The sequence below is a fragment of the Onthophagus taurus genome, chromosome 8 (genome assembly GCF_036711975.1).
Source record: "Onthophagus taurus isolate NC chromosome 8, IU_Otau_3.0, whole genome shotgun sequence".
NCBI classification, from domain to species: domain Eukaryota; kingdom Metazoa; phylum Arthropoda; class Insecta; order Coleoptera; family Scarabaeidae; genus Onthophagus; species Onthophagus taurus.
Genome location: NC_091973.1, coordinates 15,744,286 through 15,762,044, shown reverse-complemented (window position 1 = coordinate 15,762,044; position 17,759 = coordinate 15,744,286).

Sequence of the window (17,759 nt, the reverse complement as noted above, 5' to 3'; positions counted from 1 at the left end):
ACCTCTTTCCTTCTTTTTAATCTTACTCGGGAGATTGTCTCTCATAAATATACCCCGGAAATGTGGAATTTTTAGTACTTTCGCAAACTTTTCCAACTCGACGTTAGTTAACGCATGACGAGGTATTCGAACTAGTTTTTTGAACTAGTGGTTACAACACCGCAACCTTTCTTATAGGGTTTATTGAAGTAACCTGTGCCGGCAACATTATTCCCCTTTCCTTCAATAAACAAACCGCAACCTTTCTTATATGGTTTTATATAAAATCCGCTACCTACGACCTTTGCTTCCATAGCATTGTTATGTCTTCGTTCTTCATCTAATTGCTCTCTAGCTGTTTTGGCGTTGTTTATAGTTCTTGCAATAGCGGCAGCACCACCGCCGATACTACCTAGGGCACCTAAAGCTGCAAACAGGGGAATTAAAGGTAAAAAACCTCCCGTTTTCGGAATTCGAATAATTCGACCTCTAGGTCCGGAAATTCTTTTTCTTATCTTTTTCAAAGCTCCGTACGCCGCTTTAACGTTTGTCAACAAATTCTTAGTACCTGATCTCGATATTGCGTTGCGAGCGAACCGAAGTGCATCTACAAAAGATATAGCTCCACCACGCTTCACACGCGTTCGAACTTTTTTTAAAGGTCGTCGACCCGTACGATTTCTTTTTCTACCTACGCCCATACCGACCGCTACTTTTGCTTTCATTAAGGCGGCAACTGCGGACGATGCCACTTTTTCTCCAAGAGTAGACTCCTTATTTCGTATTCGTTCTTTCGCTGCTTTATATAATGCTCTATCTGCGTCGTGTCTAAATTTTAAATCTGAACTGACCGTGTATGCTATGTCGTGTTTCTTACACGCTTCGTCTAATGGATTCACGCCTCGATCTCCTCTCGATAATCTCTTTTCCAACTTGGTACCCGGTCCACAAAAATTATATCCTGGCAAATGAAGATCTATCGGAAGTTTATCTATCAACTTGTTAAAAAATCCGCGACCAATTCGTTTGCCTGTCAAACGATAACTGTTACGATTTTAGGTTCTAACAAATTCATTTTATAATTTCACTCCTTCTTCCTTTTCTTCACAGTTAAAAACTAGAAATGAAGCTCTGCTGTTGTGCTTTAAGCTTTTATTCCTTTTAAATAGTTTACAAAAAAAAACAGTTCTGCTCTTAATTTATACTTAAATCTATTATTATTATTATTATTATTCAGCTACACTTAAATCTACTAATATCTTAAAAATTAATTGTTACTCAGTTAAAAACATTTCGATTACTCTACAATGCTAAAACGTTCTTGATATATATTTAATCTATAATCTACGTCTAAATATTTCTCTAATAACTTATTTACGTTTCTTATTCTAGTCTTAAATCTAATTCCGTCCAACATCTTTTCTTCCCAGTCACTTATCCTTGATTGTCTGTAAGCAAACGTCCAAGTGTGTATTCTATTTTTCGATTCGCAAAACGTCACTTTTTTTCCATTTTGTTCACTTCACATCTTCATTAATGCGTGCAAATCTAAATCCAGTAATACCTTATCTATACCGTATATGAGCAGTTCTTTAGTTACGCACAAATGTTCACTTGGTGCACCGTTTGAAGCAACCAATATATTCGATTTTATATCACCTTGCATTGTTGATACCACATCGATCACGCTATCGTAATAATTTTTATATTCCATACACTTTAATACTTCCACCCTACTCGAAACTAAATCGCTAAGTTTCCACAATTCGTGTAACGAGTCGTAAGCCAGGTAAAATATTTCTGAGCCCCTTTCCATTTTCAATACTTTTCGTACATTTTCTATCCATTGGCTGCTGCAGGTCATGCCGCTTACAACGAAATGTGGTGGTGTTGATAAATCACCAATAAAACTATTCATAATCAATTGTTTGCTATTAATCACATTTTTCCATTCGTCTTCGGTAAAAGTTATGCATTGCCCTTTTCCCATTAATCTTATAACCGGATCAAAATGTAGACTGGCAGACATGCCAACCGGTATCCATTTCGTTCGACTTTTATTTAAATAATACGTACTCTCGGAGTATAATGGCGCTTGATTACCTTTTTGGAGATTATTTTTCACTGCTTCATTTAATACTACGTTACTTGTGAAAGGTAACTTTCCACAATTTTCTACATAATGTTGTTGATTGCTAGGAAATACGTACTCCGCTAAGTCGGAAGCCAACAAATTGATTCCATCGAATACCACATCCTTTTTTCTTTGATTATCACTTCCTAGAGACACATTTGAAGCTGATGTCTCATTACAATTACCCTCCATTTTGATGTTTCGGGGAGGTTTTTTATTTTCACCCTTTTCAAATGAATTTACAGCAGCTCTCTTAGTTGGACATTTGGGGTTCGGCCTGTTTGCCACTAAACATCAATATTATTGTTTACATTAGTACATTATCTACTTATATTACATTTGAATTACTTACTCGTTACGTTAAAAATCCTCTGTACTAAATGCACCAAAAATCTACACGATATTTTTAATATGTACACAAAAACCTTACTCTGAAGCACAACACTCTGCGGTACAACTTCGACCAACGTTTGTATTTATAGCAATACATAAGGTTGTTGGTGGGGGGAGTGATGTTTCACATCATTACCAAATATATCTATTATACATGTTCTAACGCGACATTATATCGTGAGACGTCAGACAGAACGCATGACAAATTTATAATTTTTAAAAATTATTTTTTTTTTTTTAATTTAAAAATATCTCGCAGGTAGATCATGCCTCTACTAACAAGTTAGTTGACCTCCTCCTCGAACCTATCTCCCCAAAAAATTGCCGATTCAAAAACCTCCTCGCATATTTTTAAATACCCGTATACTTACATAATAAATTAAAAAAAAAATATCTCGCAGGTAAGTCATGACTCACTTATTTGTATACCTACATGTCTCAAAACCGTATACCTTTGTGTATAATAAATTAAGAGGTATATCGAAGACATTAACAGTTCATTGAGAAGCGTCGAAGGATAAACATAGTAATTGTTTTCATCTAGGTAAACAGGTTGATAAATTTTTAATAATTTCGTCAAAATAACATGACCTTCATAAATAAAGATAAATTTTTAATAATTTCGTCAAAATAACATCACCTTCTCAAGTTAATGACCTCCTCCTCTCCTCATCGAATCTCCTCCGACGCCTAAAAGAATCGCCGATTCAAGAACCTCCTCTCCTCATCGAACCTCCTCTGACCCCCAAAAAATTTGCCGATTCAAGAACCTCCTCCTAGAACGCAGGTTCGAGGAGGAGGTTCTAGAAGGAGAAGGAGGAGAAGTTAAGGCAGTTATTATTGCTTATGCGCAGAACAGTTGGAACAAAGGAATTTGAATAAGAGAAGATCTCTGGATTTTTTACGAAATTGAAAGAAAACAAAATCAGATAAACAAACAGAAAAATCAGAAAGTCCAGGGGGGCGATCAGATTCAGGGAATTAAATGTATTTTAAAAATTGTCTGTAACTATTGAAGTCAGTAAATTCATTGAGCAAGAGATTATTGTTGTTGTTAATATGTATGTAGTATTCTTCATATAAATCAAGCTCTCTAGATTTACTGGCTCTTTTAAGTAATTTAACGTTGTTAAATGTGGTTTTATGTTTTTCAGTTTGTAAATGTTTGAATATAGCAGATGAATCTTTTTTCAAGTGTTCCCTAAATCTGAACGCCAACCCTCGACCAGTCTGACCTATGTATTTCCTTTCGCAGTCGGAACAGGCGACACTGTATACACCACTCATCTCACCGAGACCCATCTTAGGCCTAGTATTGTTAAGTACTTGTCCCATTTTTACATTAGAAATAAACGCGGGAATCAAATTAAAGTTTTTTGAGAAAATTATTTTGGGTTGAAAAGTGGGGAAAAATTATTTTATTGATGAATGATTTGTGGACTTTATTGTAAATGGTTTGTATTTTTGAAATATTATAGTTGTTGTTAATACCGATGTTAATGATTTTCTTAAGTTCTGTGATGAAGTCTGATATGTTAAGTGGAGTGTTGAAAATTCTGTTAAATAGAAAACGAAATGATGCTTCTTTGTGGCTATTACAGTTATAGGAATTTTTGGGGATGATGGAATCGGTTGTGGTGGGCTTTCTGTATATATTGAAGTTTAATCTATTGTTCTTTAAGTCTTTAGTAATATTTAAATCCAAGAAGTTGATACCGTTTTGATTTTCAATTTCTGTAGTAAAATGAAGATTAGATAAGTTGTTGAAAATAAACCATGAAGTTTAGCGTTATTACGTTTATAAATGATGTCGTCAACATAACGACTATAAAATTCTATATCGGAGGTAAATACGTCAAACCTTCCCGAGAAGAGTTCTCGCTCCAAGGAGTTGACGTAGATATCTGCGATAATCCCGGATATGGGAGAACCCATCGGGAGACCCTCTATCATTTTATAAAATTTATTGTCAAAAGTAAAGAAGTTTTGGTCGCAAATGAGGTTAAGTATATTAACGAAGGTATTCACTTCAACGCAGGAAAGGCTCAATTTGGTGAGGTTATCCATAAGAAAGCTATTTATAATACTAAGGGAGGCTTTAATGGGAATATTACTATATAAGTTTTTAATATCGAGGGAGATAAGTCGATGTTTGTTGGTAATATTGATGTTCTTAATTTTTTCTATCAAATGAAAAGAGTTTTTTATAGTATGCGAGATATGTTCCTTGAAAGTATTATGTAACTGTCGTTGTTACGGTTAGATTTAATGTTCTTGATGATATCGTGGTTCACTTGAAAAATCTGTTTGATATTTTGGTTGTATAAAAGTTGTGATTCGATTTTTATGGCAACATCAACTGGTCTGAGGACACTAGGTAGAGTGAATTTATGGTTAAGGTTGAGTAGCTTTTTATCAGTATCAGAAAGGGTGGTGTTACTAAGGTTGGTAAATCTGGGTGCAAATTTTTGTTTATCATTGTTGTTGAAAGTAATTTTTATGAAAGGATTATTATGATCTATTCTTTTAGCAACAAAAACGCCATGGTTAGTGTCGCCAGAACAGCCGATGGGGGTGAACTTTCTACCTTCGGGGTTTTTTATATTATTGTACTGATTATTATTGATTATTTTTACCTTAGGTCGCCTGTTCCTACTTTGTACTCTATCACTTCCAGAACCTAACAAAAACTCAAAATACAGACATCTATGGTCTGAGGAAGTCCATTCACACACCTTCCAGCCTGATAGACTGTGGAGGGACCCACCATTAACCAGAGTTAAGTCTATCGAGGACTCCCCATTAACCGACGCAAACGTACTTAAGTTACCACATTCATTCGCCACATACAAATCCCTCTCCAGGATAAACTCCTGGAGTTTTTCCCCATTCACATCACACACTGTGTCAAACCACATCGAAGATCGTGCGTTTGAATCAATCCCTATCACAACCCTCTCATTCACACATATACCTAACACACTATTTAACATACCCAAGTATCGATCGATCGATTCGCTATACTGACAATAGTTGGAACCAAGGACAAATCGACTCACACCTAACTCAACCGTGACGAAAACACCACACCTATCTAAAACCCCCTTCAACACGGAAACTACAAGATCTTTATTAAACACGACAATCGCTGCGCCAATTCCCTCACATACATCCGCAATCACTCTGCCACACACATCTGGAAACCACACTTTACCATCCCTTACATATGGTTCCTGCAACAGCAACACATCCACACCCTTCTCACACGCAACCTTTAAAACCTCATTCATAACCAACCACGCACGCTGACAGTTCAACTGAATAATCTTAATGTTGTTAGCCGTCGTAATCGGTTTTTAATCTCCGCAGCTCTGCCATCCCCCTGTACTCCTCACAAGATCGATCCATCGGAGAATGGTCGGCTTTCTTATTTCTGCTCCTACAAAATTTGCAAGAAGGCCCTTCTTTCTTTTTGTCGCAATTATCTTGCGTATGACCCTCCCCGGAGCAATAGCGGCAGGTCGCTTTGCCCGTACATTCCCTCGCCAAGTGACCATAGCCCAGGCATTTGAAGCAGCGTGTTACCAGCATATGGTCGGCAACCCTGCATGATGTAGCTCCAATATAAACCCTACCCTCAGCTAGTAAGTATTTCCGCAAACCTGCATTTAATTCAATTATCACCACACCTCTTTCGCCCTCCTTTCTACCAATTCTCGTAACTATTTTAATCTGGCTGTTATACTCACCTCTTTCCATCCCCAAGTCAGCCACGTTTCGACAGTATATGTTGTCCAGTAGCTCATCATCGCCACACGCGTAGGGTACGTCAAAAAGCTGGACCGTCGGTCGCAGCCTGGTCGGCACTTCCGCACGGAGCTTTAGCTTCCTTAACTCACAAGGGAAGTGTCACAACTGTGTCTCACCGATTTCGATGCAATTTGGTACAGTCATAGAATGGGCCAAAATAAGGTTCGTACATTTTTTTATACGTGCGGTAAAAGCCCCTGGGGCGAGTTATAGGGGTTGAAAGTTTGGAGAAAAAGTACGTTTTCACTTATATTTTAAAAATGAAAAGTGCTATCAAAATTTGGTAAATTGTAACTGATATTCATTTTAAAAGAGCTTTCTTTTGATGTATCACACATATACCAGAGGGTTAAGAAGGGCGAACTACCCCTATTTTTTTGGAATTATTTAAAAACCACCCTATCGATTTTGGCGGCATTAAGTATACTTCCAGCACGTTCAAAAATATTAGTTAAGGGTTTTTTCCCATTCGCTCTAGATCATCCCCAGCGAAGTTACGGGGGTTAACATGTAACCACTTTTCGTAAGAATGATGTGATAAAATTGTCAGGTATTTTGAAAATACTTTAACAAAACCGTAAATTAGTCGCACAATAAAATGTTTAATGTAAAATAAGGCATAATACACCATTTAGGGGTGGTTGGGGTTAACCACCCCCTTAAAAATTAATTCTATCCCGGGCATTACTTGTTGATTACGGCGAAATTTGGTACTGTGTTTGTTTTATATAGTTTATTAGTTTATTTTTATTCTACATAATGTTGCCAAAAATACACCTACCAAAAAAATTTTGGCACAATATTTGTTTTTTTAGTGCCGCTTGCTAAAGGTCATTTCTCAAAATAGTTTTTTCTAGTATAAAAGAACGTGTGCCCAGTGGGTAGATTTTAGTTTCAGAGCAACTGACAGAAGCAATGGTTACAATAAACCCAATAAACGTTTTAAATTTGCTAATGACAGTTTTTACTGTTATGAATATTCCCCAGACTCCTGTAAATGAAGCAGAAGTTAGTTTAAAAGAAAATATACAGCGTATTTTAATGGAAAGTATGGAAGACTACAATATGCAAATTGAAGACGAAACTGTATTAATTTTCGATTCATCCAATGGCATCAATGACGGTCAGCAAATTATTGAAGACCAGGATACAACTGACAGGTTTGTAGAAGATACTGATGCTCATTGTCCATTGAAGGATGACATCGACTACGAGTACAAATTAGAGGCGGTAAATTACTGGACAAGTGGGAAGAAAGGTTATTTGAAACTAGAAACCGTAAAAAACAAATACCGAAAAGTAACGTCAAAGACCCAATTGCACAGATGGTCTAAATATATTGAAGAAAGAGGGACATACAAAGAAAAATTAGCAGAAATTACCGAATTTGTAATTAATCAAGCGAGAGCCGCCGTAGATAATAAATTGCCACTACATGATATTGATATACGCAGATGGGCTATACAAGCTAGAAATGAAAAGAATTTATCTCCTCAACTGTTCAAAGCATCTCATAGCTGGGTGCAACGTTTTAAGAAAGCAAATCGGTTAGTAAGCCGAAAAATAACAAAATTTCTATCCCAAAAACAAATTGGAAATGTTGATCGAGTAAAAACTTTAGCAAAAGATTTCGTTAAAGAGGCAAAGCTACAAATCCAAATATATGGACCTGAAAACACCTACAATTCGGATCAGAGCGGTTTTAACTTGGAATTCCATTCGGGAAGAACATTAAGCGATTTAGGAGTTAAAACCGTAGAAAGTGTGGTCCAGTCGGTGTCATCTACAACGCACAGTTACACAATTCAACCCGTAATATCTGCTGATGGGAAACTTCTTTCTCCACTTTTTATTGTTTTAAAAGAACCCTCTGGCAGCTTTGGACCGAGGGTAGCAAATACAATGTTTAAAGCAGACAATATATACGTTTTGGCATCAAAATCTGGAAAGTTAACTTCAGAACACATGAAAAATTGGCTCCAAAATGTATATTTTCCAAATACTGGTTCTAAATCATTATTATTATTAGATTCTTGGAGTGGCCATTGTCCTGAAGTTATTAGTGAAATAACTCCATCAGGTACTAATTTTAAACATTTATCTATACCTGCAGGGACAACAGGTCAAATACAGCCCCTAGATGTATTTGGTTTCAGAATATGGAAAAATTTTATTAGAAGATTCTCTGATCAGATTATTCTTTACCAGTATGATGTCAATTTACATCAGAGGGATAACATATTAAAATTGCAATCGTTGACGCATAACCAGTTGGCTTCCCCTCGGTTTATAAATGTTTTTAAATACGCATGGTTTGCAAGTGGCTATATAGAGGAGAGACCAGACCATTTTGAAAATCCCGTGGAAGTTTGCTTTTCGAGTGAGAAGCCAACGTGTGATATCTGTGGGGATATAGCGGTCATAACATGTGCATGGTGTAAAAAATCCTTATGTTTAAAACATTTTTTCCACGACTTTCATTTTTGCCAACACTACGTAGAATAAAAATAAATTTAATATTGAAAATTAATATAATACATAAAAAACGTCAATTAGTAATGTAGAATAAACTTCTTTGGTATATTGAACTATTTTTTTTGTCAGTTGCTTTTTAACTCATAAATAAATAAAATATCTTATTTATCTAGTAGTTTTATATTTATTATTTAAAGAAAATGAGGGTAGTTTACCTCGTGGAACATCGATAGATAGATTTTTAAAAAACAATACCACAGTTACGATGGCAGTTTTCATCTTCGAGGTATAAACAAAAAACTACCCCTAATTTGTAACCCTTATAACCATTTTCAAAAATTTTTACTTCAAATATAAAACAAACACAGTACCAAATTTCGCCGTAATCGACAAATAACGCCCGGGATAGAATTAATTTTTAAGGGGGTGGATAACCCCAACAACCCCTATATGGTGTATTATGCCTTATTTTACACTAAACATTTTATTGTGCGACTAATTTACGGTTTTGTTTAAAGTATTTTCAAAATACCTGACAATTTTATCACATCATTCTTACGAAAAGTGCTTACATGTTAACCCCCGTAACTTCGCTGGGGTTGATCTAGGGCGAATGGGAAAAAACCCTTAACTAATATTTTTGAACGCACTAGAAGTATACTTAATGCCGCCAAAATCGATAGGGTGGTTTTTAAATAATTCCAAAAAAATAGGGGTAGTTCGCCCTTTTTAACCCTCTGCTATATGTGTGACACATCAAAAGAAAGCTCTTTTAAAATGAATATCAGTTACAATTTACCAAATTTTGATAGCACTTTTCGTTTTCAAAATATAAGTGAAAACGTACTTTTTCTCCAAACTTTCAACCCCTATAACTCGCCCCAGGGGCTTTTACCGCACGTATAAAAAAATGTGCGAACCTTATTTTGGCCCATTCTATGACTGTACCAAATTGCATCGAAATCGGTGAGACACAGTTGTGACACTTCCCTTGTCAGCTGACCCCAGCAACTCCTTCGCGTCCTTGTCCCCAGCCACCTCGAGCAGCACTCCCGCATTTCTAATTTTCCTCACTCCCCTCACCTTTACCGATTTCCACTCCGTTTTTAGGAGCGATGAAACCTTATCACTAATGCCCTCACTTGTCACCAGATCGCTTTCCGGCCCCTCCTTTCTTCTTTCGGCTTCCGATCTCTCCATTTCCTTTACTTTCTCCACAACCATGCTTCTTTCCTGTTCCGACGATTTGGACCTCTCATCTTCTTCCTTTCTTCTACCGTCAGGGCCCTTAGTCCCGGTAGGGGACTTCGACAACACTGAAGATGGCTTGAAGGCCGGATCCCCCGCCTCCCGTCTACTGCTGTGGCCGCTCATGGCTGCGGCACCAGCCCTTTTTAGGGCTACGCGTACACACGCTACCGTAGATCGAGATCACTCACCACTTCCCGCACAGCCGGCTTTACACAAAATACCAAATTAGGTATGAACACGAAAATATCGCACAACTGCGTTATTTACCGAAAATTCGCCCTCAAAAAAAAATTTTCGACGCGACACACGCGAGTCGTACTTCCGGAAAAACCGGAAGTAACTTCAACGCGCACGATTACACAACTAACCTTAATCGATCTGGGGGATCAACCGAAACACAATCGCGTTTGCCGCGCAATCCTCCGACACACCGTTCCAAAGTTATTCGCGTATATACGTTAACGCTATCACACACGATTGCACATCAGTGCAACTCGATGTAACCCCCAGCACTTTGTTTCGGTTCAAAACACGTCCGGACGACCGTGCAAGCCAAGCCCGACCGAAGCACGCAACTTTTCTGACAGCACACCCCACGGCCAATCACCGCACAGCACGGCAAACCACCACACCGCACGGCAAATCACCCCCGAGTGCACAAAACCGCAATTCGCGGCGCACCAAACCGTCCACAGTGAAGAATTCCGCTCCCCGCGCCGAGCTCACAATGGCCTACAATGGGACAATTCGGATCAATTTTGTTATTCCTATTGTTCCCAGGAATCAGCATGTACCAAGCGTTCAATACTTTCGGATATCGCCAGAATTTATGATCCTCTTGGATTTTTAACTCCGTGCATATTTAAAGCCAAACATCTTATGCAGCTATTATGCAAGTAAAGTCTGGTTGGGATGTTTTACCTCCGGCTTCGATTTTTCAAACTTGGATTAAATTTAAACAGAACTTACCACGATTATCTGAAGTTCGTGTTCCACGCATGATCTTCTTAAACGATAACACTTCATATCAGCTGCATTTATTTTGTGACGCATCTCAAACTGGCTACTGTGCCGTGGCTTACATCAGAGCTGAGACAACTTCTGGAACCGTAAAAACCTCCTTAGTTTGTGCCAAATCCAGCGTCGCACTATTGAAAATTATTTCAATTCCACGTCTGGAGCTATGTATACATAAATAAGGTTTTGATTCCAACGATTGATTTTCAATCGATCACTGCTTGGTCGGATTCGCAAGTAGTTCTCACTTGGTTATCGTCAATGCCAAACAGATGGAAAGTATTTGTAGCAAATAGAGTAAGTCAAATTCAGGAGGTTTTTTCTTTATCTTTTTCTCTGATATCTTTTCAATTATTAAAAGAAATCAAACTATTCCCAAACCATATCGAAAACTAGCCCTATTTGTTGATACCGATGGTTTGCTAAGCGTAGGTGGACGTTTACGTAATGCTGAAATCCCTATAATAAAATCCCTATATAAACACCCTATACTCTTACCTCGGGAATCACGTCTCAGCGAATTGATTATCGAAGACAATCATAAAAAATTTCTTCATCCCGGTCTGCGCACTCTACAATCAATCACCAATCATCAGTTCTGGATTATTGGAATCCGTAGCGTCATCCATAAGGTCTTATCCAGATGCCTACAATGTTTCCGTGCCAAGCCAAGATCCTATGCACCTTTTATGGGCGATTTACCAACGTTCCGAGTCTCCAATTTAAAATCTTTCAATGCGGCTGGTGTGGATTTTGCTGGTCAGATTTTAACCATTCCCAGAAGATGTCGAGGAGCTCGAGCCGTAAAATCCTACATCTGTGTTTTTGTTTGTGCTGTTAACAAAGCTATACATACAGAATTGGTTTCAGATCTTAGTACAGATGCATTTATTGCTGCTTTAAGGCGATTTGTTGCCAGACGGGGTACATGTACCTTATTGTTTAGTGATCAAGGAACGAATTTCATTGGCGCTAATAATTACTTCAAAGAGATGGCTTCAGCGGCTGGAACCCGTTTGAACCTGAACTGGAAATTCAACCCTCCTGGCGGCCCTCACTTCAACGGACTGTCCGAGGCTGGAGTGAAATCTATTAAAACTTATCTGCTGCGTGTGATTGGAAAGCAACTACTCACTTTTGAAGAACTATCTACCGTCCTCACACAAATTGAGGCGGTATTAAACTCTCGACCGCTATCACCAATTCCTTCCGATCCCAATGATCTACAGCCGCTTACCCCGGCGCACTTTCTGGTTTTAGGGTCCTTGAACGAGACCGTTCCAGATCCAGATCTTACATCAATTCCTTCAAATAGATTGGATAGGTGGCAGCTACTGCAAAAAATGTGTCAGGATTTTTGGTGTCGTTGGAAGAGCGAATACTTACATACCATTCAGATGCGCCATAAATGCTCCGAATTTGCAAGTAGGCGATATGATACTTGTGGTAAATGAAAACACACCTCCGTTACAATGGAATTGCGCTCGTATTCTCGAAATTCACCCCGGGCCCGATGGCGTCGTCAGGGTAGCGAAAATCCGAACAAAACATGGACGATTGCAGCGCCCTGTTGTTAAACTATGTCCCTTACCGATCAACCGATAACATCGATCGTTAACAAATTTATTTTGTATTGTATCTTCGAAATTTATTATGAATGTTCACTTGTTAATATTGATTTTATATTGTTATATTTATTTCTGCATTCTTTACATTAGTTAATCAATTAAAAAAAAATCTCTTTTCCTGAAAAAGCCAATTTTCAAACCCAATTCAAGTAAGAATTTTCCTATTTTTCTTTCGAATCACACCTACATCTATTCCCGACATTTGTCGCGCGAACACTATTTATAAAGACATGGATGTATACCGAAATGAAATAAAAATTTTATTGTTAAGAAAAAGTGCGAGTTTGGGAACACGTTGCCTTTATTGTTGTAGAGATGTTGTACATTCATCAGGATATAAGTGTATCAAGTGTAATAGGTTGATACACAATTCATGTGTTACCAGTCCTATTACTACATGCATCGATCAAGTAACTATCAATGGAATTTGTACTTTGTGCTCATTAAATCATCAAACATACAGAATTACCTAAAATTAGATGTACCGCCGGACACAACGATATTTTACGATAAAAGTTCTAAAAAGCTCTCATTCAGATTGATTATTCGCAGTGACTCTTTTTGATTACTATTGTGGGTTTTATTATTATTGTGACATTTGATTAACCTTTAGTCCCGTGTGTTTTGAAAAATCAAACCCGCGCGTCGGCGTACTTTATTCCACTCCTGGTATTCTATTCTTTTTAAGAAGCCGGTTACTGTATTGCTTAATTCTTATTTAGAATATAAAAATAAATGAACAAATGAAATGATAATAGTATAATATTATACCAAAGAATAAGAAAATCTAAGACAAACAAAGAAAAACAAAATAAAAATAGAACAACACTTATTTTACTGAAAAAGAGTTCAAATAAATATAATAAATACATTAAAAAGAGACATTCTAAAATAATTTAAAAAAAAAGTTAAAATTATTATGAGTCATCTGATTTATTGGGATCATTACATTTGAGATAAACTTGTTTTATAATCAGATGATTTTTGCACATAAATTCATAGCACTAATCACATTTTTTTGTTGTGTAATTATTTTTAGCCCTACCACCTAATTGGCATCGTTCTCTGATTTTTCTTGAATATGGATCTGTTTGCTGCGATGTCGATGGAGTGTCTATACAGGGTGTCTCAGCGAGACCGGTCATTAGACTTTTCTGGGGTTCTGGCCAAACAAAAAATTTGAAAATGCAGACTTAAGTGTCATCAATTACGTTCTCTTCATCTAAAATATTTTCAGATTTCTAGCACTTCCGGTTATACCGGAAGTCGCCACCTACTTTATTTTTTTAAATGGAACATCCTGTATATTTTACATATTTGGATTTGTCTATTTTGAAGGTTTATAAATAACTTTACTTTTTGCAATTTGAACTAGCAATTCTAGAGTTATTCGAATTTTTCTAGAAAAATTTGCTCCAGCGGACATTTGTTCAAAAAATCATAGAACACTCAATTTTTGAGATATCAATTTAGGATTCAGAACATGCTTAAACAACATGATGGAGTATGTTTTGGTGCCGAGAACGGCTGTCTAGATCGTTTGGTCATTTTACTATGATAAGTTAACTTTTCGAAATTTGGAAGCACCATAACTTCATTTTTTTAAATGGCACCCTCCATATTTTATTACTTAGTCGTCTTCGGCGTCTCATTTTACATCTTTTATATTCCATATGTCCTATGCCTAACATTAATAGTTTGAGAAATAATTAGGGTTTTTTGAAAAATGCTCATATGGATATTAAGTGTGCCATGGAAAACAAATGTTTAATGACTTATTGATAAACGTCAAAGTCTAATTTAGGTTGTTTGATGCTTGTGAGTCTAAAACCAGTTAATATGGATATTGATAACGTAAATAATGTTTATGCAAATGAAGAAATCCATAATTTATTTTTTGTGCACGAAAAGTGCGACAAAGTTCTTAGTAGAACTTGTAGAATGTTTAATGAAAATTATCCACATTTATCTCCGATGACAAAAGGGAAATTTAGAGGAATAGAAGCAAATTTTTTGCATTTTGGACGAATTAATCACGTGTTAAACTGACCAAAAAATGTAGTAGATAATGCAACGGAAGAGGTGAATACCTTGGCTTATTTCGAGCCCAGTCCCAACACCTCTATTCGAGCTGCCAAAGAAGATCTGCGAATCATACTACGAACTTTGTCGCGCTATTCATGCAAAGAAAATAAATTAAAAATTTCTTGATTTGTGTAAATACAGTAAAGACCGGTTATAACGAGTATGCTTTATAACGAGCACCGTCTCTATAACGAGCAAGCTTCCAAGTCCCGTGTAAAATCCTATCCTTACAATGTAAAAAATCTCGGTTATAACGCGTGCTCGGTTATAACGAGAGTTCGGTTATAACCAGAGCTCGGTTGTAGTTTTGCGTGTTTTGTACCGTCTATAACGAGCGAATGACGTAAAAATCTGGCGACGTCGTGACGCGCCATTTGGGCACCATGGGCAGTTCAGTTTATCGCTAGATTTACGTGAACTTGTATCTATATGTCGTTACAAAAATCCTCATATTAACAACTTAGAATGTATTGAACTTGCGTACTTTCCGCGAAATTCAACTTCCGTCTTACAACCGATGGACCGAGGCATAATTAAATCAATGAAAACGTTTTACCGACAAAAGTTATTGTTCAAGTTAGTAGAAGCTATGGATCTGAACGAAAAATTAAAAATCGATATTTTAGATGCCATAATAATGCTAAACAGCGCATGGATAAATGTTAAAAAAGAAACAATAATGAATTGCTTTCGTCATGCATTCGGCAATCTTGCAGAGAGTTTTAGCGAGGAATATGAAATTCCCTTAGCTCAATTAATTACGCGTATCTCTGCGGAAGAAAATCTTTCTAGTTGGGCAGAGAAAAACGGTTTGGAAATAGACGGTATCGATTTAAATTTATTTGCCACTATCGATGACGATGTTGCTACTGGTTCCATTCTATCTGACACTGAAATAATGTCTAACGTGTTGAATAAATTTTCTAGGGTGACACGTTACATTGCAACCAACTATGCGGACAATACTTAATGTATGTTCGCATGCAATACAACAAACAAAAATATTTGCCAGGAATTATTACATAAAAGCATAAAACAGAAAAACATCCGAGAATATTTCAATAAAAATTAATTTTAGATGTATAATAGTATAGATGTTTAGTTAATTAGTTTTAGTCTATTAGGTAGTTGTATCTGTCTTAAACAATAATGTTATGAAAAATTGCAAAAACATGATAATGTATTTTTTTGTTTTTACCTTTTCAATCGTATACTTTTAAAGCAAACAAAATTTCTCATAGTGATTAATTTCTGATAGTGAATAAACAAAAATTTCATTGTAAAAGTGCAAAAACAAAATGATTTTATTAAGTCGTTCTTAAAATTGCTGGTTACTACTTTTTGCACAACTATTAAAATTTATGTTACATATTACGACAACCTTGGCTATAACGAGGTACCGTCTATAGCGAGCAATTTTTTCGGTCCCTTGACTGCTCGTTATAACCGGTCTTCACTGTATTACTTTCGTTATTGTTATCGATTTTAACTCGTTTCAGTACTAATAGTAAGGGACATAACATAATTATTAGCTCACATGCATTAAGTGACGTAAACAAGTGAGTCTTTGAAAAGAACTCATTGAGAAGGCTTGTTTTTCATTTCACACTAGGCTAAATATCCATATGATATGTGTGCATTTTTCAAAAAACCCTAATTATCTCCCAAACTATTAATATTAGGTATGGGCCATATGGGATATAAAAGATGTAGAATGAGACACCGAAGACGACTAAAAAATAAAATATGGAGGGTGCCATTTAAAATAATGAAGTTATGCTACTTCCAAATTTTGAAAAGTTAACGTGCCATAGTAAAGTGATCAAACGTTCTAGACCGCAGTTCTCGGCACCAAAACATACTCCATCATGTTGCTTAAGCATGTTCTCAATCCTAAATTGATATCCCAAAAATTGAGTGTTTTCTGATTTTTTGAACAAATGTCTGCTGGAGCAGATTTTTCTAGAAAAATTCGAATAACTCGAGAACGACCGAATCAAATTGCAAAAAGTAAAGTTATTTATAAACCTTGAAAACAGACAAATCCAAATATGTAAAAATATTCAGGGTGTTCCATTTAAAAAAATAAAGTTGGTGGCGACTTCCGGTATAACCGGAAGTGCAAGAAATCTGAAAATATTTTAGACGAAGAGATCGTAATTGATAATGCTTAAGTCTGAATTCCAGAACACCAGAAACGTCTAATGACCGGTCTCGGTGAGACACCCTGTATATGTTGGTTCTTGGAGCATTCCCTTTTAAGAAATTGATTGGCGGGGTAGTTATTTGGCTTCTTTGGATCAAAAATTCGTTCATCTTCAATGCCAAAAGATTTTAGAAAATCTTTTCTAAATTGCGGCTTTGCTTTTGTTTTGTCGCTCAAACTGTACAAAATCTGGGCATTTCTTCCTGCCATATTTATTGTTGAAAAATACCAGGATAAAGTCGACCTCCTGGTTTTTCTAGTTACTATATAGTTTTGACATATTTGATCATTTGTGTCAACGCCCCCCTTCGTATTGGTAATTTAAATCTACTGGTGGGTAGTTCACCCCCGCGGTCCCTATGCAAGTGGAAATTATTAACGGATATTTGATTCTAAGGTAGTCTAGAAGATTTGTGTAAAGCTTGGTTCCGATCTTCGACCGAATAAGGGCGGTAGGGATAATTAAAATCTATAGGTGGGTAGTTCACCCCCGCGGTCCCTATGCAAGTGAAAATTCATAACGGATATTTGATTCTAATGTAGTCTAGAAGATTTGTGTAAAGTTTGGTTCGGATCTTCGACCGAATAAGAGCGGTAGGGGGTAATTAAAATCTACTGGTGGGTAGTTCACCCCTGCGGTCCCTATGCCAGTGGAAATTGTTAACGGATATTTGATTCTAATGTAGTCTAGAAGATTTGTGTAAAGTTTGTTCACTCCCACGGTCCCTATGCAAGTGGAAATTGTTGACGGATATTTGATTCTAATGTAGTCGAGAAGATT